The sequence below is a fragment of the Hyla sarda genome, chromosome 3, assembly GCF_029499605.1.
Source record: "Hyla sarda isolate aHylSar1 chromosome 3, aHylSar1.hap1, whole genome shotgun sequence".
Classification (NCBI taxonomy): domain Eukaryota; kingdom Metazoa; phylum Chordata; class Amphibia; order Anura; family Hylidae; genus Hyla; species Hyla sarda.
The window spans coordinates 412,363,194-412,384,217 of record NC_079191.1 but is presented as its reverse complement, the minus strand read 5'-3'; the positions used below and the strand labels follow the sequence as shown (position 1 = coordinate 412,384,217).

General features: G+C 43.3%; 1 protein-coding gene across 3 annotated transcripts in view; it reads right to left on the bottom strand.

Annotated features, from left to right (window-relative positions):
* Positions 1 to 18,896, bottom strand: part of HHAT (hedgehog acyltransferase) — a 489,607-nt gene extending 470,711 nt beyond the window's left edge. For all 3 annotated transcript variants that reach the window (XR_008891670.1, XM_056568209.1, XM_056568211.1), the window contains exons 1-2: positions 18,799 to 18,896; positions 18,476 to 18,549 (exon numbers count right to left, since the gene is read on the bottom strand). The gene's annotated coding sequence lies outside the window, so the exon portion shown is untranslated. The remainder of the gene's footprint in view (positions 1 to 18,475; positions 18,550 to 18,798) is intronic.
* Positions 18,897 to 21,024: the final 2,128 nt, after the last annotated feature.

The following is a 21,024-nucleotide window of genomic DNA, read 5'->3' as shown; positions in this document are numbered from 1 at the left end:
AGGGCTGGGAGAATGGAGGGAGGAAACCCTTATGCAGTCTCCTGCTAATTAAAAATGTCTGGGCCGAATGGGTGGAGTGGAGTGCTGGCCATGGAAGAAGGGAGAGACTACAAATGTACAACACAAAGAGAAACATAGCCGTACATCCACCATTTGTATTTTGATCTACTTGCTTCTCAGCATAATTAAAAAACTAACAGGTTGTTGGTATACAGTACATTTTGATCAAAAAGTACAAGCCCACTCGCCATGTCAAGGCCACCTGGGGGGAGGTTCTGCCCTGGGACTGGTTTGAGTGGCATTGGGGCCGCTCTGCCAGCGGGTCGTTCCCCCCTGTGGGCACTGGTGTTGCGGCGGTGGTGGTCGCCGCTCAGTGCTACGCCATTTTATGCTAAGGATGTTAGGGACCAACTCTAAATAGGTGGCCTTGATGTGGTGAGTGGACTTGTATCTTTTGATCAAAATGTATTCTAACAACCTGTTAGTTTTTGAATTTATGCTGAGAAGCAATTAGATCAAAACGCAAAATGTAGATGTGCAACCATGTCTGTTTTGTCTACTTGAATTCACATTGTGTTTTCTATCCCCTCCTTTTTTTGTTGCTTTCACTTGGTCTGCACTCTGCCCCACCCCCTCAGCCTAACCCTGTATAAAGTAGCAGGTAGCTACACAGAGCCATTTTATTTCTGGCAGCCTCCCAGTCTGACTGGGAGCACATGCTTAGTGTGCTTTTACACCTTGTTCACACTGGTGTGTTGCTGTGCGGCATCCATTGCTGCTGTGGCACCGTGTCTATGGGGAGGTGCGGCCCATTGACTGGTTTGAGTGGCATTGGGGCTGCGCTGCCAGTGGGTTGTTCCCCCTACGCCATTTTGTGCTAGGGATGTTAGGGACCCACTCTAAATAGGTGGCCTTGACGTGGCGAGTGGGCTTGTACCTTTTGATCAAAATGTATACTAACAACCTGCTAGTTTTTGAATTTATGCTGAGAAGCAATTAGATCAAAATACAAAATGTAGATGTGCGACCATGTCTGTTTTCTCTACTTGAATTCAAATTAAAAAAAAATCCTGGCACATCCCTTTAAGCTTGGTTAACAATAGACATGGCTTTTGTTGGTGACAACAATCGGCTGTTAGTTTTCTAGTTCTGTAAAACTCCTTAAAACTCTGATGAAGAAGACAGAGAGACTATTATTGTATTATGCCTAGTTGATGCCTGACACAAACACATCAAAGAGAGAATCCCTGGGTCATCATACCCTGCACTAGGTATAACACAATGGGGCAGATATGTATCTAGTACTTTACATTAACAACACATTTTCCAGTCATTTGGTATTTACTGACTATTTAGAATACTGGATTTTCTCCAACCAATTCACAATATACAGAACATTTTACTTTATATTTTAGTCTCCTGGTGATTAATTTAGAGAAGCAACAATATTCTATGATCGGCTGATAATATTGTCTACAATTAAATAAAATATTCTTGTAGCTAAATCAAATTATTGACAAATATATTGTAATTATACGGACAGTATAAATAGTGACAAATACATTATAAAGAACACCATAGAATTTCTATTATATTCCTGGTCAGTGATTTCCAAAGTGTGGACCAGATGTTGCAAAACCACTAGAAGTGTGCGTTAAGACGGTCACATAATGCAAGTCAATGGGACCATCTCTAGTGAGAGAGCAGGACTTGTAGCACTCAGCAGGGGTGTAGCTATAGAGTTAGCAGAGGTAGCAGTCGCACTGGGGCCTTGGTGCCTAAGGGAGAGCAGTACAATAATTGGCATATGGGGCCCTGTTGCAGATTTTGCATCGGGGCCCCGAAGCTACACGCTATGCCTCTGGTGCTCAGCCACATGCTTCTTTCCTATTGATATTAGAGATCAGTCAGGGTCTGAACTCTCAGACTCTGACTGATCAAAACTGGGACAAAAGTTTTCTTTATTTTTGAATAAGAGGTTAACTTTAAGAATTGCACAATCATGAGATACCACATGGACCACATAAGGATATTCATGGAATATACTCAGCAGACAGGACCTGGAGATTCCATGTGAAAGTCCATACTCCTGAGAGGAGTATTTTTGTCAGTAACACGTCACGTAGGGCAGGGAAGAAGTGCGCCCTAACCTTCCCTAAAGCCGCTTTCCCTTCCTATTGGAAATCCACCCTTTACGACAGATCTACAACCACAAAGACATCCATACCATATACTGCATAATGTGCTGGGGCATCAGAGTCAAAATAATAAACAAACATGTACGAGGTCAGGATACATGTCAACAACACAATAACCATTAAACAGGACTAAGGATCTAATACACAGCAGGAATGCTGAATAGCAACAAACAGAAATATCAAGGCAAGATATAGCATACTGTCAATCAGTTCAGGAACCAAAGACAAGACAACAGATGTGATAATATAAACTGGATAACAGGATAATAACATGGCTAAACAGGGTCAGGATATGCAGGGAATGAACGGGATAACTGATGGCCAGACACCAGACAGGTCTGGATTACTAGAAAAAAAATTCACACTAAACAGATACAAGAAAACCTCCAAAAGCCAAACTCCATAACATGGAACGATACGGGTCAAAATTATAAACAGGAATACTAAATACTGAACCAAACAAGACAGATAACAGAATACAATTGGAACACCGGTCTAAACAAGGTACACAAAATATATACAAAGCAGAACACAAAAACCCAAAACAAAGTACAAACATAACAAGACTAAAATCTAGATACACAAATATATAAAAGATAAGAAGCCATGTCTGAACTCAGGATACATGTGACAGACACAGTCTAAGGTGCTATGAAACATAGTGCAATTAGCAGACAGGTACAATATACCAGCAAAGCTGGGAACTATAGAAACCCAACTGGGAGCCTATTGGCTGGAAACATTAACACTATCCTGACCACAGCACACAACATGCAAAAACTGGTCAGGCATGAAAAGCAGGTGTGAATACATACCAACACAAAAAAACATGGAATACAGATATTACAATTCAAGGTAAAAAATTTAAATCCCTGAAGGTCATACACCTTCAATAGCTGTTGGATGGATGCTCATTGGGCCAACCACTGTTCCTCCCATTATCCGAATTGGGCTGAGCCTGCATGCGTCCTCAATGACAGGTAAGTTAAGGTCTTTGGGTTTGGAAATTTTAGTTTGTAACTGGATTGAACACTGGCTCATGGATCGTACCCAGAGAGTGGTGGTCAATGATTCGTACTCTGATTGGTCCCCAGTAATTAGTGGTGTACCCCAAGGTTCAGTACTGGGCCCGCTGTTGTTTAATTTATTTATCAATGATATAGAGGATGGTATTAACAGCTAGTGTTGCTCACGAATATTCGCAATTCAAATTTTATTCGCGAATATCGCATATTCGCGAATTCGCGAATATTCGCGAATATAGCACTATATATTCGTAATTACGAATATTCGTTTTTTTTTTTTTTTTTTCTTTTCACAGTACACATCACAGTGATCATCCCTCTCTGCTTCCAGCTTGTGTGGTGTAAGAAAGCTCTAATACTACTGTGTGAGACTGGTGTGCGAATTTTCGCATATGCGAAAATTTGCATATGCTAATTTTCGCATATGCAAATTTTCGCTTATGCTGATTTTTTGTATATGCAAATTTTCGTATACGTAAATTTCCGCATACGCATATATTCGCATATGCGAAAATAAAACGAGAATATTACGAATATGCGAATATTCGCGAATATGACGAATATTCGTCCATATATTTGCGAATATTCGCAAATTCGAATATGGCCTATGCCGCTCAACACTATTAACAGCTCTGTTTCTATCTTTGCAGATGACACCAAGCTTTGTAGCACGGTACAGTCTATAGAGGATGTGTATAGGTTACAAGTTGACTTGGATAGACTAAGTGTCTGGGCATCCACTTGGCAAATGAGGTTCAATGTGGATAAATGTAAAGTTATGCATCTGGGTACAAATAACCTGCATGCATCGTATGTCTTAGGGGGGATTAAACTGGCAGAGTCACTGGTAGAGAAGGATCTGGGTGTACTTGTAGATCACAGACTACAGAATAGCATGCAATGTCAGGCTGCTGCTTCCAAAGCCGGCAGGATATTGTCATGTATCAAAAGAGGCATGGACTCAAGGGACAGGGACATAATACTCCCCCTTTATAAAGCATTGGTACGGCCTCACCTGGAATATGCTGTTCAGTTTTGGGCACCTGTCCATAAAAGGGACACTGTGGAGCTGGAAAGGGTGCAGAGACGCGCGACTAAACTAATATGGGGCATGGAACATTTTAGCTATGAGGAGCGATTAAAGGAGTTACAATTGTTTAGCCTTGAGAAGAGACGTTTAAGGGGGGATATGATAAACGTATATAAGTATATAAATGGCCCATACAAAAAATATGGAGAAAAACTGTTCCAGGTTAAACCCCCCCAAAGGACGAGGGGGCACTCCCTCCGTCTGGAGAAGAAAAAGTTTAGTCTCAAGGGGCGACACGCCTTCTTTACCATGAGAACTGTGAACTTATGGAACAGTCTACCTCAGGAACTGGTCACAACAGGAAAAATTAACAGCTTTAAAACAGGATTAGATACATTCCTGGAACAAAATAACATTAATGCTTATGAAGAAATATAAAATCCCATCCCTTCCCCAATATCGCGCCACACCCCTACCCCTTAATTCCCTGGTTGAACTTGATGGACATATGTCTTTTTTCGACTGTACTAACTATGTAATGGCGACATCAGCTGTTTAAAAGGTGTTTAAAATAAACATATGCGACACTTCTTTGCACTTTCGTGGGAGAATTGGCACACCCCCATACAAATCGGAGGGTACAGAATGTTTGACACTTCTATTGTTTTGTGTTGTGCATTGACCCCTTCAGACTCTGAACTTTATGTTTAACCTTTAAAGGGGTACTCCGCCCCTATACATGTTATCCCCTATCCCCAAAGGATAAGGGATAACATGTCTGATCAAGGGGGGTCCGGCCGTGGGGACCACCTGAGATCTCCGGCCGGCGCTGCAACGTTATGGTCATGGCAGCCTGGGGCTTTCGTGATCGTGATGTCAAGCCATGCCCCCTCCATTCATGTCTACAGGAGGGGGCATGATGGCCTTTGGATATGGGATAACATGTCTAGCAGCGGAGTACCCGTTTAACCATATCGACCCAATGGGTTTACTCTCTGTACTCAAGTCAGTTTGTGACAATGAGCCATCCAAATGAGAACCATGGAAAACCCCTTGAAGGAATGTCACATACCAACATCAAAACCATTTTTTGTTACCAGTAGAAAATAATATGGACTCAATTACTCCGAAGGGCATCAATAAAACTATATGTAGCTTAGCCAATCCCCCCCGTCTGAGGTGGCAGGCTTTCTTCTCCAGTGAACACATTGGCTCTTATTATGCAGACTCAATGAATTCAGCCTCACCAGTGAAACAGTCTCTTTTATGTTGCACGCTTCTATCATCAGGGTAAGTCTTCCGTTGCGTAAGCCAGATTCAACAAACAGCCCATGAAAGCACTTTTAAAACTGTCAATGAGGCATAACATGTCTCAAAGACACCCCGTTACAAAGCCAGACTGTGTCCCGCTCGGTGCGGGCATGTTTATGGTTGAGGTAATGGTATGGACCTTTCACAAGAGGAAGTGGTCAAGTGGTTTTGGAGTTGATTGTAAAATCACACGAGCGGAATTTGAAGCTAAGATGGTTAATCTGAGGACTCCTCTATGTAAAATAAATCAGCAATTGGGCAAAGATGTAATTATTGGCCGTATGCCTCTGTATAGTCTGCGATTCTAATAGGTTTTTAATTGACATTAGGGGTACTGTATACAGTGAATGCTATGGTACTCTATGTAGGAGAGGAATTCTAATAATCAACCATCTAAATTTAATTCCATTGCATGAAGACAATTCAAAAACTGGGGACTTTTTATTTTTTTATTTTTTATTTTTTTTTTACTTTTTAGGTAAGAAAATTATTAAATGCATTAGCCATCACTGTCTTCAAGTCAACGTAAAGAACATATGACATCTTCTACATTGCATTTCATATACAATAGTCAAGGGTGGATAGAGTCCAATATGTGGACCCCTTGGGACCAAAATGATCCTTTATTACAGTGTTTCCCAACCAGGGTGCCTCCAGCTGTTGCAAAACTACAACTCCCAGCATGCTCGGACAGCCTTCGGCTGTCCGGGCATGCTGGAAGTTGTAGTCTTGCAATAGCTGGAGGCACCCTGGCTGGAAAAACACTGCTTATAAGCATCAACTTTGTGCGAAGAGGGCACAGCAGTCAGGACTAGGTAAGTATAGCTCCCCTCTCAGGGTTATCCACAATAAGGTGATTTTAGTACTTACCTGCCAGACAGTAATGGACATGCTTAGGAAGGATCTGTGCTTGTCTTGGATCTAAATGGCTGTGTTGTGGTTCCACTAGGAGGCTGCTGATTTCTATTTGTGAAATAGCTATTTCCTGTTGGCGTTCTCTCCCTCCAACTACAAGTCCCAGGATTCCTTGTTTGTAAGTGTGAGTTCACTTTTCTCCTTCCCACACATCAGCCACTCCACCCATTGCTGCACAGCTGAGCTGCCTTCCATGTGTGCTGTGAACTATAGACCAGTGTTTTCTAACCAGGGTGCCTCCAGCTGTCGCAAAACTACAATTCACTGCAGAATGATCTCCTTCCCACCGAGTGCTCGCCCCACCCAGTTAAGCAGACAGGCTCCCTCTGAACACCTGACTAGTGATGTAATATCTCAAACCGCACTGCAACCTGGGAAAACCTGAGACAACACTCATTTTGTATGCTGCAAAAAATAAACATCGGACCAAAAATCACATAAGAATTGTGAGACCACTAACTTTACAGCTCCTGTAGCATAGTCAAATAAAAAAAAATGTTGGAATACCCCTTTAAATCAGTCTCCAGTCTCCTCCACAGGAGAAACAAAGTATTACGATATTTGCTCGAAAACTCCTAAAAAAATTACTTTGTCTTATAATCAAGGTCATTTTAGAATTAGTACCTTCCCTTCTCGCGGCCTGGCTCCTGTGTGGCTTTCAGTGCCTAGCGCTGGGAGGAAGTGATCTTTCACTTGATGAAGTAATTTCCTCCAAGTGCTCTATGGCGCCAATATATGCTGCAGACACGTATGGGAGGAAAGAGAAAAATGAAAAGAAGCTCCCATGCTCGGACATAGCAGGAGGGACATGTATGAGGGGATAGGGAATGACGGGATATGACATGAGGGGGCATGGAATGAGGGGACATGGTATGAGAGGACGTGAAATGAGGGGACGTGGAGTGAGGGGACATGGTATGAGAGGACATGGTATGAGGGGACGTGGAGTGAGGGGACATGGTAGGAGAGGACGTGGAGTGAGGGGACATGGCATGAGAGGACATGGTATTAGGGGACGTGGAGTGAGGGGACATGGTATGAGAGGACATGGTATGAGGGGACGTGGAGTGAGGGGGCATGGTATGAGAGGACGTGGAGTGAGGGGACATGGTATGAGGGGACATGGAGTGAGGGGACATGGTATGAGAGGACGTGGAGTGAGGGGACATGGTATGAGAGGACATGGTATGAGGGGACGTGGAGTGAGGGGGCATGGTATGAGTGGACATGGTATGAGGGGACATGGAGTGAGGGGACATGGTATGAGGGGATGTGGAGTGAGGGGACATGGTATGAGAGGATGTGAAATGAAGGGACATGGTATGAGGGGATGTAGAATAAGGGGACATGGTATGAGAGGACGTGAAATGAGGGGACATGGTATAAGGGAAGTTGGTATGAGAGGACATGGAATGAGGGGACATGGACATGGAATTGGGGACATGGACATGATATGAAGGTGCATGGTTTGAGGTGGACATGGACATGGAATGAGGGGACCTGGAATGAGGGAAATGGACATGTAACGAGGGGACATGAACATGGAATGAGACACATGTAATGGGAGAAAGGACACAAAGTAATCTTACATTCAGGCCTTTTTTTTCCTTTCAATAAGATCCAAAGTTTGGGGGGGGGGGGTTGTCTTATAATCAGGGTCCTTGTATAATTGAGCAAATACGGTACTCAGAACCAACTAAATTCACTGAGCTACATGAGTAATACACAGAAATGCTGTCTCCTCCGGAGCAAGAGACCCTCTTTGTAACTGCTTTACATAATGTATTTCCATCTCATTCCACGCTCTACGCTGTTCACATAACTCCCTGAGTTACGCAAACAGAATAGCATATGGGGCTACACCGGTTAGGGAACTCCTATTAACATTAATGGGCGCTTTGCAAATTGCGTAACTCACTTGTTTTAGCTGCTTTTGGCTTCCTGACCACTTCAGGCCAGAGGGACAGGAAAGCCATAGTATGCATCAGGGCACTCAAAGTTTCCATATTGATCATTTCAGACATCTTGTAGGAGTTATCCTATAAAGCCTTTTCGTGGAGAAGGTTAAGGATATGTTCACACGGGACTGAAATGCTGCTGTCTTGTTGCAGATCTTGACTTCTCTATTGACAATAACTGGGAAAACCTGCAACTACTCTGCAGCAGCAAATCTACTCCAAAGAAGTCTAGGAATTCATATTACAGGTTGTGCACAATACCTATGTGGTACCCTGGTGGTGTAGTGCAGGTAGTAGGGGCAGGTAGTAATAGCCCAGGGACAGATGGTAGTATAATCCCTTGTAGTGTTCGTGACGCTAGGATGTGGTTGTTTGGTGTAGGGCAATGCTGACAACCAACCCAGAAACGGCATATATTAAATGAGAGTCCAAAGTAGGTTTTGATGCAATTGGAACTTTACTGAAGAAGCCAGTATAATGTTTCTTACAGATAGCCAACTTCCACAGAGGTGACCGGGACATAGGGGACCTCTCTGGCTTGCTTGGACTTGTAGTGGTAATAATGATGATGCAGGCCACTGTGCTACTGTTATGACTTTGGTAGGGACAGTAGAGACTTGACTTGTAGACATAGATGAGACTTATAGATTAGATGTGGCTGCAGACTTGAAGGCTTTGGCCTAGATATACTGGACTGAACTTATATAGGACTTGTGCTTTACTGTCCAGGAACTAAGAGCAGCAACCAAGAGGGCAGGAACTAAAAAGAAGTAGTGTGGAGACCACCGTCCTTTATATATCAGGGGCTGGACTAAAGCCCATTGGTAGCTGGTTACCTGTGCCTCTGGAATTCTGGGTATCTGGTGATCACATATCACATGACCATATCACATGAACCTAGGAAGGTCCTATACAGTTTAAACATCCTAATAACCTTTGCACATATCTTATATTCACTGTACAATACCGATAATAAACATACATAAATAATGTACAATAGAAATCAGAATAATGACCTAGGGGGATCCTGCAGGAGAGCCCTGTGGACTTGAAGGACTCTACCTGAGGGATACCACATATGTTTATCTTTATTGTGTTTATATATTTTTCATATGGAATTTGGGAAAAGGGGGTGATTTAAACTTTTAATAAACTTTTAACTTTTAGGAGGAATCATTTGATTCCTCATACAGATCAATGTGGTTCCATAGAACCAAATTGATCTGGGTGCTCTGCGCTAAATTGATAAAGTCTGGTCCTGCCAGGCTTTATCATTCTGAGCGCCGAAGCTGGCACAGGAGGAGAGGTAAGCTCTCAGGCCTGGACCACCAGGGATGGGATAAAGGCACCTTTAGACACCGCTGTCAGCTTTGACAGCGGCAATCTAAAGGGTTAATAGCCGGTCGTGGTGATCGCCTCATGTTGGCTATTAACGCCAGCTACAGGAATCAGCTGTGGACCGGTCGGTATGGCACATGGATGAGTATACACGTCCGTGGCCGTTAAGTTGTTCAAGGGGTACTCCGCCCCTAGACATCTGATCCCCTATCTTTTGGATAGGGGATGAGATGTCTAGGGGGAGGAGTACCCCTTTAAGGGAATGTTTTAGCCCAGATGATTTTCGGTACCTCCTGAAAAAAATTATAATTCACAATTCAACAGTATTTCCTTCTTTACTCCAGTGTTTATACTGTAGGATAATATGTCTACATAACAGGCTTTGCGGTAGCATACATGGTCCATTATATATGTGGTGAGGGTGTGATGAGGGCAGATGGAATTACCCTAGGGGCAGATGGCATTAACCTTTGTGTTTGTGACGCCAGGACGTGATTTATCCTTCACACCACCCAAAGGAATACCACTGGATGCTGGGCTAGGCACGTGGGCAAATAATGACTCCGATGCCAAGTTATGGAACAATGGCAGCTTTACTGAGTCAGACAGGTGTAGCAGTCTTCACAGCTTGGCTAGGCCCACGGAGGTGACCAGTGACTTCAGAGACCTTAGGGCTTGCTGGGACTTATAGTGGACTTGGACAATTTGAATGCAGGCCACGCTGACTTGAGACAGGATGACTTGGACTTAACTGACTATGACGGACTTCACCCTTCTGTAGCTTATAAGGCTTTGACTTGACCTGTGGGGCAATGGACTTGAGAATCCGTGGCTGCTTGACTGACTTTAGGCCTCCTCTGGACTCCAGACACACACCTAGGACTTGACCTTACTGTTCCTCAGCAAAGACTAAGAGAGCAAAACTCCAAGAGAGCAGAGGCTCCACCCAGGGCTTATATGGGGGAGACTCTGAGGGGTCCCATAGGTCACCCTTAGGTCACATGGTCACTGATACCTCACTGGGTTACAATCACATGACTAAACAACAAAACCCCAAAAGGAGGTACTAGGGTCAATCTACTAACAACAATTTTAGGGGAACCCCCCTAGGGGAACCCTTAAACCAAGAACCCCCCAATTTAAAATGTACCTTTTATTAATCCATTTAAAATGTAAACTGTGATATACATAATTGTGTGATTCTACAAGTTGGTGTAATGACACCACCACTAACTTTAAAAACACAGTTGCCACCGGGCTCCTTGACTCCTGTGCTTGTCTTTTAAAAGCTCTTGAATACTACAGAGTGAGCATTGATTGATAGCTCAATCTTCTACCTATTGGGAGCCGGTGGCTACTGCTTATTAAAATCACCAGTTATTAGCCAGCCCTTCCAACGTTTCACTGGCACCACAGCTTCGTCAGGAAAGTCTGGTGGCTAATGGCCAGCGGGCGTCTCATGCTGCCTTTTATATCATCGCGGCTGACGTTGAATGTGCCGGCCACGGCATGTCATCCAATCACAAGCCGGCTTCGGAGAGTTGTGCGTTTCATTATGATAGTCATTCATCCAATCACGATCTTAGTTGCTGGTCATGTGAGTAAACATGCTAGACGTCACTAAAGGGTGCCCTCATATGATTGGGTATAGTTATGACCCTAAGATGAGGTCCGTAGCGCATGCGCCAATCTCGCGCATGTCTGTGAACTTATATATATCTTGTGGTCTTTTGCATCTTATGCGCAGGCGCCGATTCCCGCGCATGTCATTGCACTTAGAGAATATCCCTTACCGTATATTACTGACTGCACATGTCAGTGGATGTACTGGCAACTTGTGTCCTCCAAGTCAACTGTTAGACTGGCTCCATCCTAGGTAAGTATCCTTTAGCTAGATAAAATTTATATTCAGTCTTGTGAAAGGGGGCACATAAGTATGTATATACATATGCCACTATTATGATGGGATACTTATTATCAAAGAAGTCAGTGATATATAAGGGAGGGGGTGGTAACGCTGAGGTTGACTGTAATTAGTTAATGCACTGTCTGGAACAGATGGTTATTATTTATTGTTATTGTTGTTCTTTTTTGGGAGATATCTCTATCCATTGGTATTATATATACGGATAGGCTATTTAGGGGCAGATTGAGTGATGTTAGCTTTAGGTTTACTCATGCCTACCAATTATCCTATAGTTTTTGACACTCATTGTATGCATTTTATATTAGATGTCTCCAGTGTCATATTTATATATAATTCATTTTAACTGTTCTTAAAGGCATAACACATTTTAAATTCAACACACAGCATAACATCGGCATAGAGATAAATATACAAGGGGACAGGTGTAAGGGGGCCCAGGGGTCACTGTATGAAGGCTGCCGGACAGGGCAGCTAGGGTATAGGGGTGCAACTACTGTACTGGGCCACCACATATACAGTATTTGTTAGCATATGCACCGTGATTCTAATGGGGCAATCCTTCTTTAATGTGTGGAAATGCGGACTGGATGCAGCTATGTATTTAACGCATGACATATGTCACCTTGGATTCCTACCAGTTTTAGAAAATCTATTATCACCGGGGAACAGATGGTATTGTTTTCAAGGAGAATGGCGCCATCAGCCAATTTTACTTCCAGACAAAAAAAAAGCAAAATAAATAAATAAATAACATTAAAGCTCATATGATGTCAGAGCTGGGAGGATTCAGTCATTGTCTGAGCGCTCATGTAATCTGCAGGACCATGGTTAATTGTGGTGATCCTATTTCATATATATAATTGGTGGTTGTATATATGGATGAAACTTGTGCCAAACTTACTGTTGGAAATAGAATCTCTATAAGGTAAAGAACCAGGCCAGATTTTGGCACTACATCACTTGTTTACTGCTTTCAGGACTCTTTGACTTTCATCATTCCACAAATATGTCAATAATGGATGTAATGTGAGGAGGATCCTCTGAGTTCTGGTTGTCTTATCTGGTCAAACCTTCAAGATTTACGAAACATTCCTAAGTATAAAACACAACTTTCTTAGAAGTCATAATAGGAGGACCATTTCAATATAGCGTGGTGTCTGGTGAGGGTAATGTGCAAATTGACCTTTTCGTGACGCCAGGGCGTTGTTAGCCTACACACCGACCGAGGTTGAGCCAGCTTCTCCTGGGCCCGGCACGGGGCAATAAGTACTCCGATGCAAGGTTACGGAAAAACTGACTTTACTGAGCCAGGATAGATGATAAAATCTGTTACAGCTTAGATTGGTATAAAGAGAGGTGTGGGGTGAACCTTGGAAGCTTATCGACTTGCTGGGACTTGTAGTTGATGGTGCTGTGTATGACTGACTTGCTGTATCGCAACCCACGCTTGACTTTAGTGACTTGAATGACTGACTATACTGACTTGAATTGAATCCCCGGGACTTTAGTGCTTACCGCTAGGCTTGACATTAAAGGGATAGTCCAGTGGTGAAAAACTTATCCCCTATCCTAAGGATCCAACCGCTGGGGCCCCCTGCGATCTCTCTGTACGGGGGCCAGGCTCTCCGGCCAGATAGCGGATGTCGACCTCCGCACGAAGCGGAGGCTGACAAGCCCCCTCAATACATCTCTATGGCAGAGCCGGAGATTGCCGAAGGCAGCGCTTCGGCTCTGCCATAGAGTTGTATTGAGGGGGCGTGTCGGCCGCCGCTTCGTGCGGAGGTCGACACACCCCTTCCCGCGATCTCAAACTAATCCCCTATCCTTAGGATAGGGGATAAGTTGTTCACCACTGGGTTCACCACTGGACTACTCCTTTAACCTGGGTGCAGGGGTTATGACTTAGCAGATGTATGGTTGCAGGATTAGACTCGAGGCCTCCTCAGAATCACCTCACAGACTCACTTCAGGCTTCTCCAAACTGTACCTCAGCAATAAGTCACTCCTCTCCAGAACTGCAGAACCTGAACTCTGAACTCTTACCACACTATATAAGGGGCAGATTTAGAGCATTGCCATTGGGCAGATAATTGTGTCTTGATTTTTGTGATGTTACATTAACATATTTCCTCTTACCCCAGACAAGTAACGTCTATACAAGTTACGTCTATGCGCCCCATTGGGCAGATAAGTCAGATGGTTCACCTAATGCATACTCCCCTAACAACAGGGTTTCTAAGGTTTAACAGGCAATTAACCATAGCATAACAATAAGGCATATTGAGTCCTGAGTAGTGTGGGCCCAAGACGGGCACTGAAGAGAACATCTGCCACACAGGATGGGCATTATGCTATATTCTGTACTGGGTCATCACAATAGCCTATGGGGCCCCCTTTTTCTATGTACGCTACTGGTCCTAACCATAGCTCCAAATACTTAGGTCCTCCTAGGACTTAGAGTAGAGCGAAATAGTATTCACTTCCAGGCTGTGAAGAGACAGAGGTGCTGTTTGGGGACTGCAGGTGGAGAGTGGGTGGAGAAGTTAACTAATTAGCTGCTGATAAATTGCTGCTGTTTTTAGCCTGCTAGCCCTTGCATTCACTTCCAGGCTGTGAAGAGAGAGGTGGTGTTTGGTAACTATAAAATCAAGTATATCTAGCGATTGTCTGAGCTAGTGATTGTGTGTCTGTATACAAGAGTGTGACGTATACAAGTGAGTAAGTATAAAAGTGAGAGGGACTTTAAATTCAGGGAGTTTAATTGAAATATTAGTTTTTTTTTTTACTGCCCCCTCAATGCAAGTCTATGGGATGGGGCGTGATGGCTGTCACGCCCCCTCCCATAGACTTGCATTGAGGGGGCGGGCGTGATGTCACACGGGGCCGGAGTCGTGACGTCACGATCTTCCGTTCCCGTGGTCGGGACCCAGACCCTCCAGCACTTCCGGAGCAAAAACAAGTGGGTGCCGCATGCTATATTGTGGGGGTCCCCAGCGGCGGGACCCCTGCGATCAGACATCTTGTCCCCTATCTTTTGGATAAGGGATAAGATGTCTAGGGGTGGAGTACCCCTTTAACACTTGCAATCCCCAAATCTAGTATGGCCTCCATGTTGGAAAATGCAGTCCAGTGTACATCTTGCGCAATGTATGCAATCTTTGAACAGCAGTTTGAGGGTGCATATTGTTGTGTGAGATGTGTGCGAGTTGCTCATTTGGAAGCCCAGATCCTGGATCTAGAAGAGCAACTGGCAACACTGAGACGCATTGACAACTTGGAGAGGAGTCTCCTGCTCACTGAGAATGTACTCTCTGGGGTAGAGGTGGGGGAGGATAGTGGGACGGAGGTGCAGGACAGTGAGGCAGTTAGCAGGGTTACAGATATAAAACGGGGTAGAGGGAAAAGTGTCAGGGAGGCTAGTCCTGAACTGGCACACCTCAACAAGTTTTCCCGGTTGGCAGATGAGGAGGATGCAATTTCAGAGCTACCAGTACTGCAGCAAGATACTGCTTCTGACCACCAGGGGGGTTTCTGCTCCAGTAAGGAGGGAGGGAGGAGTGCAGGACAGACCAGACAGGTACTGGTAGTGGGGGGACTCTATTATTAGGGGGACAGACAGGGCGATCTTTCACAAAGACCGGAATCGCCGAACAGTGTGTTGTCTTCCTGGGGCTCGAGCTCGGCACATCGCGGATTGGTTTGACAGGTTGCTGGGTGGGGCTGGAGAGGACCCAGCAGTCATGGTACATATTGGCACCAATGACGAAGTAAGTGGTAGGTGGAGTGTCCTTAAAAATGATTTCAGGGACTTAGGCTGCAAGCTTAAGGCAAGGACCTCCAAGGTAATATTTTCTGAAATATTATGTGTACCACGAGCCACACCAGAGAGGCAGCGGGAGATCAGCGAGGTAAACAAGTGGCTCAGAAGCTGGTGTAGGAAGAAGGGGTTTGGGTTCATGGAGAACTGGGCTGACTTCGCTGTCGGATACCGGCTCTACCGTAGGGACGGGCTGCACCTCAATGGGGAGGGTACAGCTGTGCTTGGGGAGAAGATGTCTAGAAAGGTGGAGAAGTGTTTAAACTACGGACTAGGGGGGAGGGTACCTACAACATAGAGGGGGAAGACAGTGTAGATAGAGAGGGTGGACTGGGGGTGGGGCAGAGGGAGGGGTTAGAATAGTTAATAGGGATAGGCTTCAGAGGAAGAAAAAACATACCACTGAATTGCATGTTGACTAATGCCAGAAGTCTGACCAATAAAACAGAGGAACTGGAGTGGTTGATGTCGGAGGAAAGTAATGACATAGTGGGTATAAGAGACTTGGTTGGACGATGGCTGTGACTGGGCGATCAACATACAGGGTTATAGTCTATTCAGGAAGGAGCGGACAAAACGGAAAGGGGGAGGAGTTTGTCTTTATGTAAAGTCCAGTCTGAAGGCCGCACTGCGGGAGGATATACGGGAGGGAAATTATAATGTGGAGTCATTATGGGTAGAAATATATGGAGATAAAAATAAAAAAATTCTGATAGGGGTTTGTTATAAGCCACCAAACATAATGGAAGAGGCAGAAGATAAATTACTGAGGCAAATAAACAAGGCAGCAAATCAGAACGAGGTGATAAAAATGGGGGACTTTAACTATCCTGATATAAACTGGGAGACTGAGACCTGTGAATCTCATAAAGGAAACAGGTTTCTGACTATAGTTAAAGACAATTATCTGTCCCAAATGGTGCAGAGCCCGACCAGAGGGGACGCCCTACTAGACTTAATATTAGCCAACAGACCTGACAGAGTAACTAATGTGCAGGTAGAAGGACACCTAGGAAATAGTGATCATAATATAATACATTATAACTTGTTCTTCAATATGGGAATCTCTCGAGGGGCCACAAAAACAATGAATCCTTTCGAATATGTGTGGTAATTTTAACATTGTTCAGACCAACATTTTCCGAAGAAACAATATATGGAGAATACTAGGTCATCATTTGTGGCACAGAATGTTATCACGGATATGTGTGCTAATTTTCACATTGTTCTTACCAGCATTTTAAGAGAAATGAATGTATGCAAAATATTGCGCAATCCAATATGGCTGTCAAATCTGGTGATCAATTGTGGTACAAAAAGTGATCACGAACATGTGTGCTAATTTTCGCACTGTTGTTTCCAGTTATTTGGGAGAAAACTATCTTTGCAGAATATTGTGCAATCCAATATGGCGGCAAAACCATGTGATCAAATGTGCTACAGAAAGTCATGACGAACATGTGTGCTAATTTTCGCATGGTTCTGACCAGTAATTTTAGAGAAAACTTTGTTTTCAGAATATTGCGCAATCCAATATGGCGGCCAAATGTGGTGATCGACTGTGGTACAGAAAGTGAATAATCTAATATTGTGCACAGAAATATAGATTAAGTGTACATATTACATGCACTTAACAAAATTGCATATCATTGTTAGTGCTATTTAAATGTTATTGGCGAGCAGTGGCCATATTGATTATGCAAATTAACCAGCTTTAACAACCTTGGTACAGGAGGTAACCATGAACATGTGTACCAAATTCTACGTTATTCTTACTAACAGTTTTAGAGAAGAAGATGTTTGTAGAATATTGCGCCATTCAACATTCTGGCCAAATCCTGTGATCAACAGACGTGTAATTAACAAATCATAATTGTGATCACAGTGTAACCAAATATAACAATTTTAAAATCTGTATCTTTAGTGATTGTGTAAATGCAGAGGTTTTAATATTATGCAAAATCGTGCCACACAAACCAATATGGCTGCCTGACCACGTGACCTATGACCTTTATACTACAACAGATTATGCATAGTACAGGGCTCTATACCTTTGGGTAACATTTCATGAGTTTTAAATGAACATTGGGGCAATTACAAAAAGCTCCATAGAAATAATAGGAATAATTGATGATATTATTTACATTAGTCAATATGGCCACCGAACCATATGGTTGAATGATGTCTAGATCACAGAGTAACTGTATATGATATTGTGATTCCACACACTTCAATTATTGGTCTCCGAGACTGTAGATATGACAGAAAATTATAGAGACTTTAAAACATCCCTTTTATTAGTATTCTTCTTAAAATATTACCAATAGTGTAAACCAAATATTATATTCCATATTCGGCTGCCATCAGATTGTTCCACAGATACTATAAACGGATATACAGGATATAGATAGATGGTACTCGTACTCACATCTACTATCTCGCTCTTTGTTATTCCGGTCTCTCAGGATATATTGCACTAATACTCTTCTGTATTGCACATGTTCCTCTATCAGCCGCTATTCATAGTATTGCACATAGTCCATTATTACAGCAGCAGTGTCTACTTGATGAATTGCGCACAGTCCCGATATTGCACATGTAGATACAATTCACACAGTCTCATGTCCAACACTGCTTCCCTCTCCCTTAGACTATTGCACATGTGCCACTGTTTCACTTTATGGCAGAATATTGCACAAATATCAAGGATTGCACGTCCCTTCCAATATCCTTACACAGTTCAGGGGGTATAGCCATAGTAAGGTGTCTCTACACAGTTCAATACTTATTGCACCATCCACATAATATTCCTATTGCACAGTCCACATAGATATTCCGTCAGCACCATGCATCATTATGTAGACTATACTGTATTGCACCTTCCACTGTTATTGCACAAGTGTATTCCCCTGATTGTAATGAGAAGGCAGTGCAGAGATAACTTATATACAATAACCTGTATTCCGGTACTTGCTTCCTCCAGTGATCCGGTTTCTGAATCCTTGCATTCCGGCACTGGGTACTGTACTCCTGTGTAAACAGGGAGTGATGGTTAATTTTTAAAGATTCGACGCGTTTCCTGCTGTCAATTCGTTAGGAATCAATGGACAGCATTCATTTTTGTCCATGTTGCACCCTGTGGATCTCTCCTCATGTGCATGCGCACAGCTCTGATGACGGCCGTACACTGAGGTCTAGCTACCTATCGGTTTATATCCGCTCCTTGCTTCCCTCCCCTCTACACCTATCCTCCTATCAGTTTTACTTCCTACCGCTCACCTTGTGTTCAGGTGTTCAATTAGCTTTCGGAGTATCACACTGCCAGGTATAGACGGGGGAGCTCCATACTGCGCGTGCGCGATGCAATCCACGCCTCGCTCTCATTCTCTGTCATGGGAACCTCGATAGCTTTACTTCCAGGCTACAATGTCCTTACTGCGCTTGCGTCCTCTTTATCTGCTATGCGCATGCGTCAAGCTCCTCAAGCCTCCTTTTGATCATACTACCATGTTTAACCATTGTTATTCTTGTATTCCATCAATATTATTGAGTACAATCCTTATTGAGGCTCTGCCCTTCTACTCTTATTCATTTAAATTCTTCAGAGATTATATGATGTGGTATTAGTTGTTAGATTTTTAACATTTATCAACATCACTACCTATATTCTTGTTTAGTCTAACGGCAATGATATTATATGTTACACATTAATTAGGCTTCCCAAGTTTGCATATATATATATATAGAGTTATGGTGGTATTAATCCATATATAGCGTTACGTATATAGTTATGATGGTATTAATCTATCAATCTTACACTCTTGCAAGGGTTTATCCTATGAAACAAGAGTAACCAATATAATCATTTAACCCCTTAGGTTTCACACAATCTATTTTGAATGTCCATTCAGCTTCTTTTTGTAGGAGTGTGCAGTCCCAATTCCCTCCCCGGGCTGGGGCGCTCACCACTTCTACCACTTGGACTTTCAGATCCTGGTTATTGCCCTCATGACATTCCTTGAAGTGTACTGCAATTGGGGTGTATCTTTTATGCAGGATATCCCCTAAGTGCTCCTGTATGCATTCAAATGACCCTTTTTAAGAAAGGGAATGGCTAAATTTCTGTCTGGGAAAGTGGATACGTCCAAATGGCTAGAAGATGTAAAAGAAGTCTTCTCAGAGAAAGAAGTGGTATTTAGTTCACAAGCAGCATCCCTGAAAACTGCATTTAAAATAGTTACAAAATTGTACAAAGACCATGCCAGAACATGGTGGGAAGTATACAGCCTGGAAAACTATCTGAGCAATAACATAGTACCCAGAGGCCTGTGGATCCCTCTAATGCCAGCCCCAAGACTTCAGACCCCCAATATAAAGGAGAGGTGGGAGAGAGAAGCAACGGAAAGCTCATTAAGACTAATGAGAGTCCTCCTAGAGGAGGAAAAAATTCAGCTGGAAAACATTACAGGAAAATTTAATACAGCAATTGAGCAAACCAATAGCTTTAAAGGAGACCCCACATTTGAAAAGAAGGAGAAAGCCCTAGAGGAAAATATATCAAGATTTATAGCGTATTTGAAAGAGCGTAAGCACCAGCAATTCAAAAGGGGCTTAGCGGACTTTAAAGAAAAGAAAGAATACGAGACTATAAGAAGGGCACCTATAATACAACAGGAAACGGGCATTTTATTGTCCGAGTGTGAGGAGGGAGAATCGGATAGAGGCATAAAACAGCCATCCTCAGCTCAATATAGAGGGAGAGGAAGAGGGGGAGGCAGGGAAAGGGGACCATACAAGAAGAGAGGCTCCGGTTTTTTAGGCGAAGCTCCTCCAGTCCAGTACCCTTTGAGGAACAGAAAGTAGGGACTAACGAGGACAAATTAAAAGTTATCAATCTGTCCCACCGTGAATTGAAGGAGGAAGAAATGAATGTGTTGTGTAAGGGTTTATCTTTTGTGCCAACAACTAAATTTAGTGCATTCCATTGGGTAAAGGATATTAACCTTTACGCCCGCAAGTTAAAATGGCGAAAATATTTTTCACTTGCAGACCAACGCATGGCGGATGCACATGGTTTGGAACAGTCAGAGGTACCCCTGCTCAGAGACATGACGGATCTGGTACGCGAAGGCCAAGTCCAAGAAGGTATGGGTCCGTTCACCACACTGAAGAAAAAGAGCACTAGACCCCCACCATTGGGGGACTATGCACACATTGATATTTTCGTTAGTGTGGTGACAGAAGCATTAAAAAGGCTAGAAAATAAAAAAGTGGAACATCAGAATCTGTCATGGCTAGAGAGAAGGGCATTGGTATCATTGGAAATGGATACCTTCCTGGGCATCAAACCCTCAGACAAGGGTGGAAATATTGTATTGATGACCAGGGAGGACTACCGTACAATGTGCCTTGATATCTTGAATAATAGGGAATGTTATACAAAATTGACAAAGGATCCCACAAAAGAATTCAGTAAAGAATTATTGATAATATTAGAACAGGCAG